Genomic DNA, 15,349 nt, shown 5'->3' on the forward strand with positions numbered 1-15,349 from the left:
GGCTTGTTAGTTTCAATTAGGTGGGTTTCCTTTTGTTTTCTTAAAGTCCCTGGGAAAGCATTACATCAAAGTCTTCCTCCCAGGAACCTCTCTGAACAATTCACAAAACAACAAAACCTAATCAAATTATTATTTTCATAGAATCATTTAGGTTGGAAAAGACCCTTAAGATCACTGAGTCCCATCATAAGCCTAAGAAAAAGTCCTTCCTTCAGTATTTTGGAAATGTGTCAGAGTGAATACAATACACACATTATTTTTACCAGCTTTTCTCTTCTGACTCATGTATTCTATTGCCCAGTTTATCCTTTAGAAAAGCTATATTATAACAAGTGTCAAACATTGTCTCAGCACTTCCTTACAGGCATTCAGTTTGCTGAAAGCATAGTTCACAGCAAACTTGTGCTTAACACCAGCTGTTAATCTACATTTGCAGTAAAGTTGTGCATAGCTGAACTAGTGCTGACACCTATTGTCTGGCACCTCCCACTTTGTGGTGTAAGAGTATTGGAAAAATGACACTTTTCTCCAAGAAATCTTTGGCTGTGTTGCCTTTTATCTGTGCAAATTTACACAAGCACTACCCTCACGTAGCAAGCATCAATCTCAAAATTAGCGTACAAGCCTAGTACTCATAAGTAGTTTTGAAATATTTTAAATAATTATTACTCATAACCACAGGTAACGTGTTACAGCAATCTTAAAGCAACTAACCATTACAGCATTAACACCAAAATCAAACGTACTTAATTTCCTAATCTGTGTTTTCCATAACGCATAATGTTGTTCTTAGGTTTAAAGAACACCTGTAATCAAGTCATCTCTTTTTTAAGGAATCCCATGTGCAAATTTTTGCCTAGCCTTAGCTAAAATACCCCTTTCTGCTAAACCAGAAACAGCATCTTGTGATATGCCATCATAATGTTTATTTTTGACCCATCAATCTCCGATGTATGCAATATAAAAATAAACACATCCGTAATAGTGACCTCTATAGGCAGATTACACCGTAATATAAAACTTCAGACCCCGTCCTCAGCAGTGTCACTGATCATACAGTACCAAATCCATTCATTCTGTCCTCAACCTGATGGGATAGTCTATTACCATACCCATTTCACAGGCAGCAAACCAAGACACCTAGGAGAGGAGTTTTCCAAATCCTCTAAATAACTCTGGAGCATGAGAGTGCTTGTGCTATTGATGTCTCCTAGCCATTTTTGGAAACCCACCCAAAACAGAACAATGGATTGCCAGAAGTGACAGAAAGGAGTGAAAAAGGAAGGCCACCAACTCTCAGTAAACTTCTATAACATAAGAACATCTCTATTAGTGTAGAACTCAAGTGAGCTAAAACTAAAAAATTTTGCCAATCAGATGCAAATTGGTTATGAGACAAAGCATTCTGACTTACCAGTCAGTCAAAGTCTAAAAGGTTTCCCATTTTAGAAACCATCCCTTTGCCCATTCATAACTTAAGAGATAGGTATGGTTTAGAAGCTCAAAATTTTCTGCAGTCTCTCTCAGTAAAAAGCTCAGAAAGCAATAGATATTAGTCAAGAATAATATTTTTTTAAAAAAGCAGCTGGCTTTTCTCATTCTTACTGATTAATCCCACAGACCTGGCTGTTGCAATCATAATGATAATCTGTTCGGCAGATGACCATATGTGTAGCTCAATAAATACGGTAAAATTTACAGAAACCCCATTCCTACCTAAGGAGTTTACTGACAAAATTAGGTAAACACATGAAAGTACAACAAACCAGTGCCAGAGGTAGAAAAGGAAAAGGTTTAAAACAAAGGTAAGGTGGTGTGTTGCTTTGTTCTCCTGTTCCTTTTGTGGAAAATAGAAGGAAAGAACAAATAGAACAGACAGTTCTGAAAAGGATTCTGTGGAGGGATTTACGAGGAGCAATTCTGTAAAGCAAATAGTAAAGAAAAAGTCCCAAGTCATTGATGCAGTATCCCATGCATCAAGCTTCCAGGGTTTTCACATTAACTCTGCAGGCCTGCTGCCTCTCTCTAATAGTCAAACTACTTCTACAAATTTATGAAGTATCTACTGTTGCTAAAGCATGTGTACAGCACCTTCCAGTGGAAACAACTTGTTTGCTTTAGATCCGTGGCTGGCACAGATAGCCTTTCTGGAAACATGCGCTAGCACTCTTTCCAGACGTCTCAAGAGATCTCCACCTGCTGCAATCAGAGTCAGTTATAAGGGCACACCAGGCTACTTAGGGCTTTACACACCATATCTTACTTCTTAGAGATTCTTCTTCAGAGCATGAACTACTGGTGGTTGCGTTTTCTTGTGAGCGTTCTCTGTGTAAATAAAAAAAAAATAATCACATAGTATTGATTATAGACTGTGAATGTGAAGGCAGAGTATTGCCTGAGGATGCCTGATCTCCCTGACATCACCTATTGACCACTGTGGAAGACTGGCTCCTGAAATAAGTGGACTTTTTATCTGACTGGATAGGAACATTCATACTTTGCCAATAAAGTCTCCCAAAAGATCTCAAAGAAATGGAATCTTCAGGATCTTAATCCAGGCAGTAAACTTGCTACTTTGAAAAAATACGCAATACCTTACTTTCATACTCATATGGCAATTTCATAGATTTTTTTTTCTTATTGCAAAGGCATTTCTCAGAGTAAAAACAAAAAAAAAAACCCTAAGTTTCATGCACTTTCTTATGAGGTGTCTAAATTATTTGCTGGTTACAGATACAGGTTTAAAAAGGATCATGGTCACAAAGCAAATACAAATTGGATCTCCTCATGAGGTTTGTGAGTGGATACTACCTCATTATTCATGAATCACTAATCATTCAGTGTTCAGTTTATAATTGTATGAATATTGTCTAATTGTATGGATTAATTTCATGAATTATGATCTCTTCAGCTGCATTTGAAAATGGGTGGAGTTTAATTATAGTTCTTTTCCTTGTCCTACCACCTGGCTTCCTCTGGCAGCAAGAAGAAATGAACTAAGTTAGTTAATTCTGCCTTCTGTTGAGAAGTACCGGTTGTCACTAGTTTTCAGAACTATTAGCGAAACAAGACTTTTGCATTAATTCTATTTGCAGTTTTTCTTTCATTACCTAGCTCCAGCAGACCAAATAAAGGTTGTTTCAGATATCTGACCCAAAAGGCAACTTCTTTCCAAGCAGACATGTTAATGCGTGTTCCTTGTCTTCAGCAGCAGCAGCTAACTTGACACCTATCAGGCATCTTTTACTTGCTTCCAGGGTATCATGAAAGAGAAACTGCAGACCCCTGCCCTGCTAATATAACTCAATAAAATCAGTAAGGTATTTTAAACTTTCTTCTTGGCCTTTCTTCCTTTTCATCTGCTGACATTCTAGGAGTACCTCTGTCCTAGGATGAAAGCAGCAGAGTCCTCTTGCAGAGACTGGCTGCTCTTTGTCACACGTGGAAGCACCATCTCCAGCATTTCAAGGAGGAAAGGGGAGGGGACAGCTGCAACAACCATGTAAAGCTCTTCATTCTTCTGAACAGCTACTAAAGCACCTCCTCTCTGGCATCAAATAATGCCCTGATATTCCAAGATCCCTGAGCAGGCAAGTAGGAGCTTCTGGATCAGCCTAAGTCAGTAAAAGCTTGTTCCCACCCCATACCCTACATGGCTAATTTTCCACTGCTTTTCTTCCTAGGAGACAGTCTCTACACAGAGGTCTGCCTCACTTATTTTCTTCTGTCCCGGTGAAGGGATGGGTGAATTTTGTTCAAGAGATCATTTAATCTAGTTTTCTCTTGTCTATACACCGGATGCAGTCCAGCACACAGCTCCTTTTTTGAAACAGTGGTACCAGCTATATGATGTAAATTTCTATTTAATATACTGTCCTAAACCTGTCTAGGCATCTGCACAACTCCTCTGGCTGCCCTGTGTATCTCACTGTTAATCACTTTCTCATTTTAGAATGCAGTATTTTGGTGGACAGTTTGTTCAAAATAAATCATCCACAGCTGCTTCTGTTAACAAAAGAAGGATTCCTGAATCAACCTAATATTTGACTGCTGTGTCTAGGAAGGATTTGCATACCAAAAGCTTGTGAGCATTCTCCAGCTACTTAAGTTTGTCTAAGAAAAAGACTGCCTCCCTGCACAGACCTGTACCTCTTAGTACCTTGTACTAGGATTTCCTTATAGGTCCCAACTGGCTTCTACCATTAAGAAGACTGACACTTGGCAAAAGTACTTTTCTAGACTGAACAAGTATGGCAAGCCAGTCCCCCAGAGAATTTCAGGAGAGTTTTGTTACCAGTATAATGCAGGAGAGCAGATGCCATCATCATCATCACTGAAGCAGGATAGTTGTCTCAATTACAGCCATTGTGGTCAGCTTGTATCACCCAGACTGATTTACCTTCAAAACAAATTCATTTTAAATAATTTGCCACTACGTAAATATTAACAGACAAACATCAGGCAGGAAAGCAGAAGACCCACTGGAAAATCATGGGCAGTGCTGGCTCAAGATCAATTGCTACAAACTCAGCATGAATCATTTAAGGTGAAAAATAGAAAAGCCATAAACATTATAGCAGTAACATTGAAGAACACCCTTCCAAGAGCAGTGCATGAAAGAAGAGATGAACTGCTTTCAAAATGAACCTTGAACAGCCTACAAACTGGATAATATGTTGTGCATATATTACAGAAGTTACAAATATTACTCAAATTACTTCAAGTCCTGTGTTTCCCCTTCAATCTTACCTCACACCCGAAAGACAGATTTTCTTAAGTCACGTTCCTGATATCCTACAATCTTAACCTGGAATAAAAAAGCCTTCATACTCCCAAAATTATTTTATTAGACAGGGAAGAAAGATGACTGCACATGGAAAGCCTGGAATTATGTACATCTTAAACATGTCTACAAATCCCTGACTACTCAGAAGAGATATATTAATTACCTGGATTATTTTCATTTATAAGTACCTCAGTCAGACTTGCTGCTTTCAGTGACAGACTTTGTGCCCAGGTATGGGCATTTAAAGGCACTAAACAGAAAGCTTACATCTTCATCATTCTTGAAGCTTTCCAATTCATGAAGAATAAGTTACCTCCACTTTTCAAGTATTCACTAGAAAACCAGTTAAAATAGAAATTAATGTATTCCCTCTGTTATGCTTCTTCCTATATTTGCATGATGAACTTAGACCCAAAATATTTCTGATCATTTACCATGATTGCCCTTTATACCACCTGATGACAAATACCACTGTTTTCATCTCCCTTTTGAACTGGAGTGGCTTCCTTTTTTATTAAAACTGTTTTCCCCCACTTATTTTGTATCCTGTATTATTTTATATCTGCATAGAAAAGACAGAGCTGACAGTTTTCACGGTTGGCAGGAGATTACTTTGTAGAACTCAAGCCAGCAAAACAAGGCTGAGATATTTACCAACAAATGAATTACAGGGCTGTTGCAATAAAATATCCAGCATGACTAATGCAGACACCTAACTAGAGTACAGATATACCTGTACTTTCAGGAGAATGCTGCTGATGTATCTCGATGTAAACATGATTACCAACCTTGTTAATTTAAGACGATAAGATAGGCTTTAACCAAACAGCTTAGAAAACTACTTGAGAAAAATGATAAAAGAGAAGATAAGGTATAAAGATATGCATATATAGGAATTCTCAAAGCTGCTTTTCCCAGGACAAGGTAAGTGTGCCCTAATGGTTACACAAGGTTGGGACTGTAGAAATTGATAACCAACTCCTAGCTGTTTTCTGCTCTCTGTTATCTCTCTTACTAGCAATACAGGAATGTGCGATCGCACCTCTGTCTGGTTTCTGCTGAGTAAACCCATGGTTTCTTTGCAATGCTTTTTCAGTGATCCTTCCAGAAGATAAATCAGATGCATCTCAAGCATGCAGAGAGGCCAATATTAGACACTTTATTAAAGATGGCACAGAAAGCTTTTATTCCCTTGAACAAAGTAGAAGCTATTTTATATAAATAGAAACACAGTGGAGTTGAACCCAGAATTTCAAATCCATCTCCCTTGAAGACTTTGATGGTTCTAATCCTAAACTGGATTCCATACATAAATGCTCTGACATTTCTGTCCCAGGAGAGTTGCAGCAGTGGTTCTATAGTATTATTGGGTATATTACCACAATAGAATACTTCCAATAAGAGGGAGACATTTCAGTTTCTGTGCCACAAAGTTTGCAATCTAAACTACTAAACCAAAAGCCTCTGAAGGAAAAAAAAAAGGCTATGAGATCCCAGAGGAAAGACGTAGTTGTTATTTTTATGATACTGATTACTGCAGCAGATAATAGCTTTTAGAAGCCAGTAGAGTCTGTAACATGCAACCTCCTGCAGATTCCACACATGACAGAATATTAAGCACAAAAATACAAACAGTAGCCTGCACAGACAGGTGAAATAAGTAAGAACTGACAGGATTCTAGCATCAACACCAAGCCATAGATACTAAGTACTCAGATCTTTTTCCATCACCACAACATCACAGCTGTGCATGGCAGAAGCAATTTTTTAATCAGATCTTTATTTTATGAAACTTATCTGTTGAACTGGTCAGCTAATATTTGCCTGTATTCATAGATTTTACTTTTTAAATTTTTTCCCCCTAGTCCAGAAGTTTATTATTGTCAGTCACTTCTACTGTGACTGAACAAAGATCAAGAACAGGGCCCCACTCTGGCAGTCTCTTCGGCAGTTCAGAGCACGGACTATCTGCGTCACCACTTCCACTTCTTCCACTTTAGACAAAGCAGCTACAGACTAGGGGAAGAATCACAATCTAGCAAACACCCATAAGATCAAGGAGTGGCAGCCAATTAGATACATGATGATTGTTACTTTAGAAATAGCAAAAAGTGATGGTAGACAGGCTCTCACTAGACTGTTCTGGAAGCTACATTTTATTCTTCAAAGGCAAGGTCCATTTCTAATAGTTGCCTCTTCCTTTATGGGATGCAGACTTTCACCAGGCTGGCCTTCAAACACCTATTTTGATCCATTTATTGGAGTCACGCATTGAGTAGTCTGCACTATGTATGAGTTCTATGAGTAGGACTGTTATTTGGACAAAAAAAGTTTAGTTATATCTAACTTTCCTAGTATCATAAAATGTACAAAACTATCCCTTGAAAAGGAACATTCTTATAAAACCAGCCTTTTTACACATCACACTTCTCATTTCTACATGGATTTAAAAGAGCTAGTTTGAGTTTCTTATCTTACTGAAGAAATTATTGCAGTACAGAGAAGTTAGAGAACCTGACCAAACGGCAGGACAAATAGTGATGACATCAAGGGTGAAATTTTCAGGAGTACTGAGAGCTGAGCTCCTTTCTCACTGTACTCAGTGGGAGAGAAGTTAAATAAAACATCAAATGCTTTCTGAATTCCACCTAGTGGGGAAACCACCCACCGTTTTCACTGAGACTAGAATCTGAACCCAGAACCTATACTCTGTTGACAGAAACATAACATGTACATATCTTCACTGTGTTTACAGTTCCCAGCACTGACGTCCCAGAAAAAAGGATGCAAAGTCAAAAAAAGATCAATTAAAACAAAAGTAAACACATTGGACTGTTTTCCCACACTGAGAAAGCAACATAAGCTTGAAGAACAGCGCAAGTACTACCAATTTTCCTGGAACAGTTTTGTTTTCTCAATTAAGAAACAACTATGGAGTGAGTAGCTTATTCCATAATGCATAATCCAGTGAATTTCCAAGAGCAGGAGAGTTTAGAGAGTTCAGAGTATAATCTGTTATCACAAGTCCTAGATGTCCATTACATCTTATTTGGATAAAGATTTGTAGTGAGTGCAGCCACTCAACTCAAGTAATGTTGCAGTCTAAGATACAAACTGGTTTAGTTTGTAGTTATTCACATCTCTTCTTTGTATCTCAGGAAGATCCCTTTAGCACAAGAAATGGTTTTTACGTTAAAACCACTAAAAAACCCATATATAAATAAAATTGAGTACCCACCAGTTTTGGGGCACCATTGACGACATCTTTGATTTTATGAGGTATTTTTCTCACGCTTCAAGTTTCTCAGGTCTCCTAACCTGATGAGTGTTCAGGTCAGCATTTCTTGTAAGAAAAAAAAAATTGACCCTGATCCCTTACTTGCACTGACGTCAGAGGAAGTTTGGACGCAGAAAGATGACACGATGTTCAGGATAAACTACAGAAAAAAAATAATTAAGAACTTTCATGGTCAGTGTCTGCTGATCTGTGACAGCCTGACTCAGCAGCGACTTTGCAAAAAGCAAGCCCCTATTGGGCGAGGAGGGGGAGCGGATCCCAGAGCTGGTCAGCTGGAGAGGTCAGCGGCAGGACTGCGGGAGAAGGTCAAGGGCCTGGCAGGCAGCACCCGGGCCCTGTGCCCGGTGAGGGCAGGCAGGGATGGCCAGGGGGGCACCACCAGGGTAATTCTCTTGCCTGCCCTGCTCACTCCACAGTGGGACCCCAACGGTGAGATACAGTTGACCATCCACTTATGGCAGCTCCTCCAGGCTAAGAGTTTGTGAAGGCCAGCTTAAATGCAGTGACCCCTCTCATCAGCAGACATTAAGAGAAGAAAAAGGACCTGCAAGAAAAAAAGTGATGGGGCATCCCCCCCGCTCCTCTAAGTGATGCTGGTGAGGGGTCCCTGGGCACGCTGCGCCCCGGCGGGCCGCCCGCCACCTGGCGGCTGCTCCGCCAGTCGCTAAAGGGAGCAACAGAGACACTTGTAAAGCATTTCAAAAAGAAATTATGAACACAGGAAAATTATTCGATGGAACAAATAGGATACATTCGTTTCTCTGGAAAAAAATTTCTAAATTCATCTATTAATTCAAAAGTCTTCTGGCCCTAACTGCACTGACAAGGCACAGTTGGATGGCTTCCTATCAGAATCAATTTCTTTTGCATTGCATGGGACACTTCAACAGCTGCCCTGACAAGCTATAAATAATTAACTTAATCCATATTGTGCAAGCAACAGAGCGAAAAGATTACAAAATCCATTTATGCAATTGAGATGTGTTACATCGGGACACCCAGAATACACCTCAGCAAGCTGATTGTCTTCTAGCTTTCACACATGAGATGGAAAACATTGGGAAAAACAGACATAGCATAAGCTAAATTTGATTTAAAATATGAAACTCCTAGGCTGGAAGAAAAGAAAAACATTTTTAAAAATACACATTCAGATTCTGTCATACAGCTTGACTAATGTTGAACTTCAAAAAACCTAACACAAACAGTTGTTTGTTTATTCCACTGTAAAAGCTGAAAGGGATCCGAAATCTGGCAATCGAGATAAACCAGGATAAATAATCCACATTACTTTTTTCCTTCCTCTTTTCAATTTATGTCCTGGCAAAACAATGAGAATTTTCCTGTATGCTTTTCATTTTTAAAAAAGTCTTCACAAATCATTCCAGCAAATTGTTCTTGATGTATTGATAATGCAGACTCCTGGAAGCATGCTCCACAATGCACAAAGTTTCCAAACAATTGTAACTGACCACTTAGAATTTTGGATACTGTTCAATCATTTAAATATCATCATACAATTGATAGTATTCATCGCCTCACCTGGAGAAGCAAACTCTTGTCACTATTGCTTGGTGAGACTTTATAACGCTCTTAATTGACCCCCCCCAACAAAAAAAATTATCAAGACCAAATCCAGCATTGTTGTTCCAGCCTTTCTGTATAAAGGATGTCTCAATATCACAGCATACTCCAGAATTATTAAACTGCTGATCTGTTTATCCCACATTTCACACACTATTTTGAATAAACATCTTTGAGTTACAAGAGTGAGAGTCAGAATGAAGAGCTGGTGTCAAGTTATGGCAATGCATTGGAACTCCCTTTCCTCAAGGGAAAGGAGGAACCATCCAGATGACACAGTCTTTAACAAGGCAAAGCCCATGCCTGGAAAAGCACAGATAGGCAATGTTCTCCAAATATGGCAATGCTCTGATGAAGAGGTACCAAGTGAGTTTTCACGTAAAAAAGTTCTAGAGCTTTTTTCCAGTGACATGTCAGAAGACACTTACTTGATGTCATATTCTATATTTTAAGAGTCTTCCCAGGTATCCTAGCATTGAGCCTGGGCTGAGCAGTTCCACAACAGGGAAACTGATCTTAAAGGGCTCTTGGAGCCAGGCAGTCTCACTCCACTGAGTTGAATGCACCCAAGTTCAACACAGGGGACTGTCTGCACAAATATGTCCACAGACCAAGTCCAGCAGGGGTCACAGTGTTCCCACAGTCGGGCATTCATCTATGGTTCTGACTAGGTATTTTGAGTTTCCCATCTAGGTCCACAGAACTTCTGAGTGCAAGAAAGGAAAGGGTGGAACAGATAAATCTCAATGTTTCCTTCTTGTTCTTATTTACTTCAGCTTTTAGTCTTACTCCTTCATAATCATCGTCTTATGACATGACCCTTACCCCTTTCAGTTGAGTTCTTACTCAGGATCCACTTTATCTTCGATTAATCCAAAACTGTGACTTCAAAAGTTCCATCAAAGATTCCAAACAGAGGAATCATAAATACACTTTGACAGCAATTCCCTTAGAGAAGTTTCTTGAACAGATGCCACTACAGTATCTAATCCATCTTGTGGATCTCCACTGATTATTATGATTTCCTGAAAATCCTGGTTGATTTAGGACACATGCCATGTGTTTCAGTCTCTCCAGACCACATCTGCTACTTGCTAGCCTGCAGAATCACTCTACAGCAGATCACTGCTGCCTCCAAGTTCTGACCATACTGTCAAAAGAAGGTTGATTACCTTTCTGAGCTAGGCTTTTTATCTGGAAAGGTGATGATGTGTTTCCCTTTACATTTGTCCCCTACTCAGCCACCTACTTCTACTCTGCAGCTTACGGACCCAAGTCTGGAATCATTAACCCTTCTCGACTTCCTTGAGAGTGAAGACAGTGCACCTCCATCCTTGGATATGGAGTGCTCCTCTGCCTCTCCCTTCTTATTTCTGACCTCAGTGGAGAGGAGGCTTGGTTGCAGAAAAGACAACCATCTGCCAAGCGGGATGGCCAGGTGTCTGGCTCCTCAGTGTGAAGCAATGGATTCTCCCCCTCACAGCAGTGTGGGTGCATTCCAGGACCAAGCCAGATGGCTTCTTCCAGCCTGATTGTCCTGCAGACAAAAACATGTGCTCCCACATTTGCAATTCAGTCACCACCTACAGTAGCTGTTGTAGCTCATTTCCAACTGGCATGTTTCACCTTGGGTGGTACCTCTTACCTGGAATTCTTTAACAAAAGTATCAGAACTACATTTCCAACAAGTCAGGACCAGAAGCAAGGTGAAGAGCTCCAGAGACAAAGACAGAAACAGCAACAGCGACAGAGTGCTTTGTTTTCACCCCTTGAGAGGTAGAAAATAGGCACCTGCTGTCCTCTCCAACCTGTCAGACGGTCTCTGCCAAAGAAACAATGGTTAATTTTGGTTTTTGTCACCCTAGACACCTCTTAATAGCTTAAGAAAAAAAAGCCTGCAATCTAGCATAGTTTACTATTTCTCTATTTGTTAGAAGTAAACAGCTGGATGACAGCAAGCTTTTCAGGCATAAAACAGCAGAAGACCCTAGATGAGCTTCTTCCTTCTCACACATATTTGGCTTCATGAGCTCTGTGTGTGAGGTCCCTGCTCTGCTAGACAGGAAGCCCTGAAATGGAGCATCCCTACCTGCTTTGCCCAGCCTCCGTAACTTTTCCAATACGCATGCGAGTCTCAGAGAGGAGCAATTTAGACCTAGGTATGATTTCTCTAGCCCAGACAATTTCTTCTAATAAAGAACGTCTTCACCACTTACAGCTTCCATTTCTGTCTCACTCCATATCACATGATGTATCAGTTAAACCAGTGCAGTGGGAGCCCCAAAAGCATAGCAACCTCTTCTTGATAGAATTCTTGGACACTTCCCTTTTGTGTCTCTCTACTTGGGCATCATGCAGTCTGCCACACCCGTTTCCAGCTCCTTCAGACAAGGGCCTCATCCTGCTGAGGAGTGAGGCAGCACCTACAGGAAGGCACCGGTTCATTTAAACTATCTAAATGATACCAGAACAACAGGATAATGCATGGAGGCAGCACCTGCCCCATTGCTTGATTTATTGTACTTTCATAAGGATCAGGTATCAATATTACAAAATCTTTAAGCACATTAAAGAATGCCCCGCTAACTATTTGCTAGTTAAGCAAATATTAACATTGACTGAATCCTGAAATGAAAGTTATGCTTGACTCATGGCAAACCCTCCACAACCAACTACATTTCATTGTAATAAATGTGCATGAGGTATGTGGATTGCCAGGACGGCCCAAGTCCAATATTGACTGAGAGCTAGAGTCTCAATGAGCCAAGATAGCTACCTTGCTGCTGGAAAGCAAGGGACTGAAGTGTCACCTCATCATCCACTAGAGCAGAGTGAGAAATGCTCCAAAGCCTAACTGGAGATGCGAGAAGAAATTAATATTTGGAAATACCATATTCCTCTTCTCAAGTTATGCAATCCCATGTGACAAAACCTAGCTGGGAAACAGACATGGCAGAGGAACTGCAAAGTCAGACGTGGGATACTACACATGCTAGAGACAGATCCTTCAAAGAGTATACTAGAAACAAAGCAAATAAGATTCCTGCTCTGACTCATTCATATTATAGGATGCCTCAAATGACTCAATGGTACACTGTCAATGATGTCATTCTGGAAAGTTTATACAAGTGTTTATAATTACCCAGGGACTGTTTATAAATTGGCAAACCAAAGGAGATGTTGTGAATGCAACATAATCCTGTCGTATTCTCCTAGTTTAGCTATGAAATTAATAGAATATGAACAGTAAACTTAAAACAGTCTGACTGTAACCCAATTTACCTAACAGATACAGACCAAAAACTACACCTTACAGATGAAAAAGCACATACAAAATATATTGACATTTTACCAAAGAAAACTTTGCCAGAAAAAATATCAGGGCACAAAAGTTGCCAAGAAAACCTGCAAGACAACAGAATGGAAGTGTTTCTGTGTTATTTATTCATACTGTTACACCTAAGACGTTGTTGGGGAACGCAATCCAACTACAACAGTGACTTCAAAGCTATACCTGTACAAAGATGTAGAATTGTATCATCACAGAGGAAGCACCTTATCAGACCTCAATGAAAGGGTAGTTTTGGTCAATTGAACTGTTTATTAAAAAAATCCTAAACCCCCCCATACAGAATTTTTTTTCTACAAAGCATCAATTGTTATTTTCATTTGGTGTTTTGTAGGGTATACATCCTCAGGAGAATTATAAACTTGACCTTATGTACCCCATACCTTCCCAATTAAGCTCCCAAAGTCAATAAAGGCTTGGAATTAAAGTTGCAATTCAAACCTGAAATTTTACATCTTCAATGTGCATATTAATGATTTGAGAAGAGTTTGTAAGAAGTAACAGGATTTCTTTAAGTCTATTTTACCCATTGTTTAAGGTTGATTTGATTGGATCTATGCTTTAAAAACTTTAACAGGTATATTCATTCGGTTTCGCACATTGCTGGTACTGGGCCACATATTATTATTTCTCCCTGTAATAACTTCATGTTGCTATGTTACCAAGAGCTACCAAAATAATCTAATGAACATTAATTAACATTTGCACAACACCCTGTAATGTTGTTACTTGCAGTTTTACAGACAGGAAAAGCTGAGGCACTAAGAGGAACTCTTAGATTATATAGTAAATCAGCAGTAGCACAGAAATAGAAGCAATCAATCCACACTCCCATTTCTACAATGTCTGTACTAGGAGCTTTTAAAGTTACTAGACCATCCAACTAATTCTATCACTTCAAAATACTGCTTTAAATTAATTTGTTGAAATGGACCCAATTCCGATGGGTTTGATTTTCATTTACTCTAGATTCTTGAAAGAAAAATCAGTATTCCTTCTTGAATTCTTAGAAAGCAGAAACTTCAATACTGCAGAGCTAAATTAAGAATGTTCCCATGATTTCATTTCCAGCTCCCACCTGCATCTGTGGCAGAGCAGGCAGGGAAGACAATTTTTCCAGGTCTACACAGAGCATTCACAAGTCTACACAAAGACATTTCCACCAGACTCTCCCAGCTGATCCAGCAACAGACCACAGGAAAAATCACTGATTATAGCTAAAGCTCTTCACTCCCCTTTTGCCTGCAAATTCTTCCTCTTTCCCAATAATTACATTGGCTCGATGTTACCCAAGACCATCTAGGACTTTTCATTACAGCTCTACTTTCCCACGTATCAGTAAGTTATTCTGCTCTAACGTTTTTAGAGCAGAACATCAGCTGTCCACTGCAGAGCCCTCCTCAGAGGAAGATCTGGCATGCACAAACTCAGGGAAAAGCAAGCCCTCAATCTCACCCTGCCCCACATTCTTTCAAGAGGCAATGATCACGCTCCTGAAATAAACATGGCCAACCAGGAAGATTTGTCTTGCAGAGACAAACCCAGTCCACATACCAGTCCAAACATTCCCATCATGTATAAGGATCATTTCCAGATGTGTTTACACCTCTTTTGAAGGTTTAATTTTTGATTATTAAAAGTCCATTCAATCAAAAATTGCAAAAGTTTGGTGGCCTTCACCAAGGGACATGAAACTGAATAGTTATACAAATTGCTCCAGGGACTACCAATTGCACAAGCTTTGTAGAACTTACTTGTCATTTTATCTTGCCAATTTGTTTGCACAATAGTTGGAAAGTGGTGCTGATTAAATTTCTCCTGCAGTTTGATGGGCCAGTGCTAACTTGTCTCTGGTTGAAAGCCAGAACTCAGAATAAAGTGAAAACTGAAGCATTTGTAAAAAAATCAGTATCTTCTGCTTAATTAAGCTGCTAGTGTTCCTCTTAAGTTTAGGTAACTATTTCCTAGTTGATATTTTACTAATTCCTCTAAGGTAACCAGAGCCCTTAACAGTTACACCAACTCCACTGCAATTAAATTTTGCCTTTTGTTTCTTCAGATTTCAGCAATTCTGCCTCTTGAAGTTTGTTTCTTTTAAATAGAGGACATATCCCACTCAAAGTGCTCTTCATTGATTTATGCCAATTAAGAATCTGAAAAGGTTTGCTGCTGCCTGAAGGAGATGTGTACTTCTTACCACTCCTTCTAAATTAATATCCATGGTTACCAGTGATTGAGTTTTCCTGTGTATTCGGTCTAGGGCTGATAAAATCTGCAAGCTTATGCAATTAGGAAGATGCTATCTAAGATTTTGATTAAATTTTAACATTCA

At 39.5% G+C, this 15,349-nt stretch overlaps 1 protein-coding gene across 1 annotated transcript in view; it reads right to left on the reverse strand.

Moving 5' to 3' along the window:
• XDH (xanthine dehydrogenase) overlaps positions 1-8,192 on the reverse strand; it is a 60,050-nt gene extending 51,858 nt beyond the window's left edge. The window contains exons 1-2 of the mRNA XM_056357025.1: positions 8,025-8,192; positions 4,295-4,399 (exon numbers count right to left, since the gene is read on the reverse strand). The gene's annotated coding sequence lies outside the window, so the exon portion shown is untranslated. The remainder of the gene's footprint in view (positions 1-4,294; positions 4,400-8,024) is intronic.
• Positions 8,193-15,349: the final 7,157 nt, after the last annotated feature.

The sequence above is a fragment of the Falco biarmicus genome, chromosome 12, assembly GCF_023638135.1.
Source record: "Falco biarmicus isolate bFalBia1 chromosome 12, bFalBia1.pri, whole genome shotgun sequence".
In the NCBI taxonomy this organism is placed as follows: domain Eukaryota; kingdom Metazoa; phylum Chordata; class Aves; order Falconiformes; family Falconidae; genus Falco; species Falco biarmicus.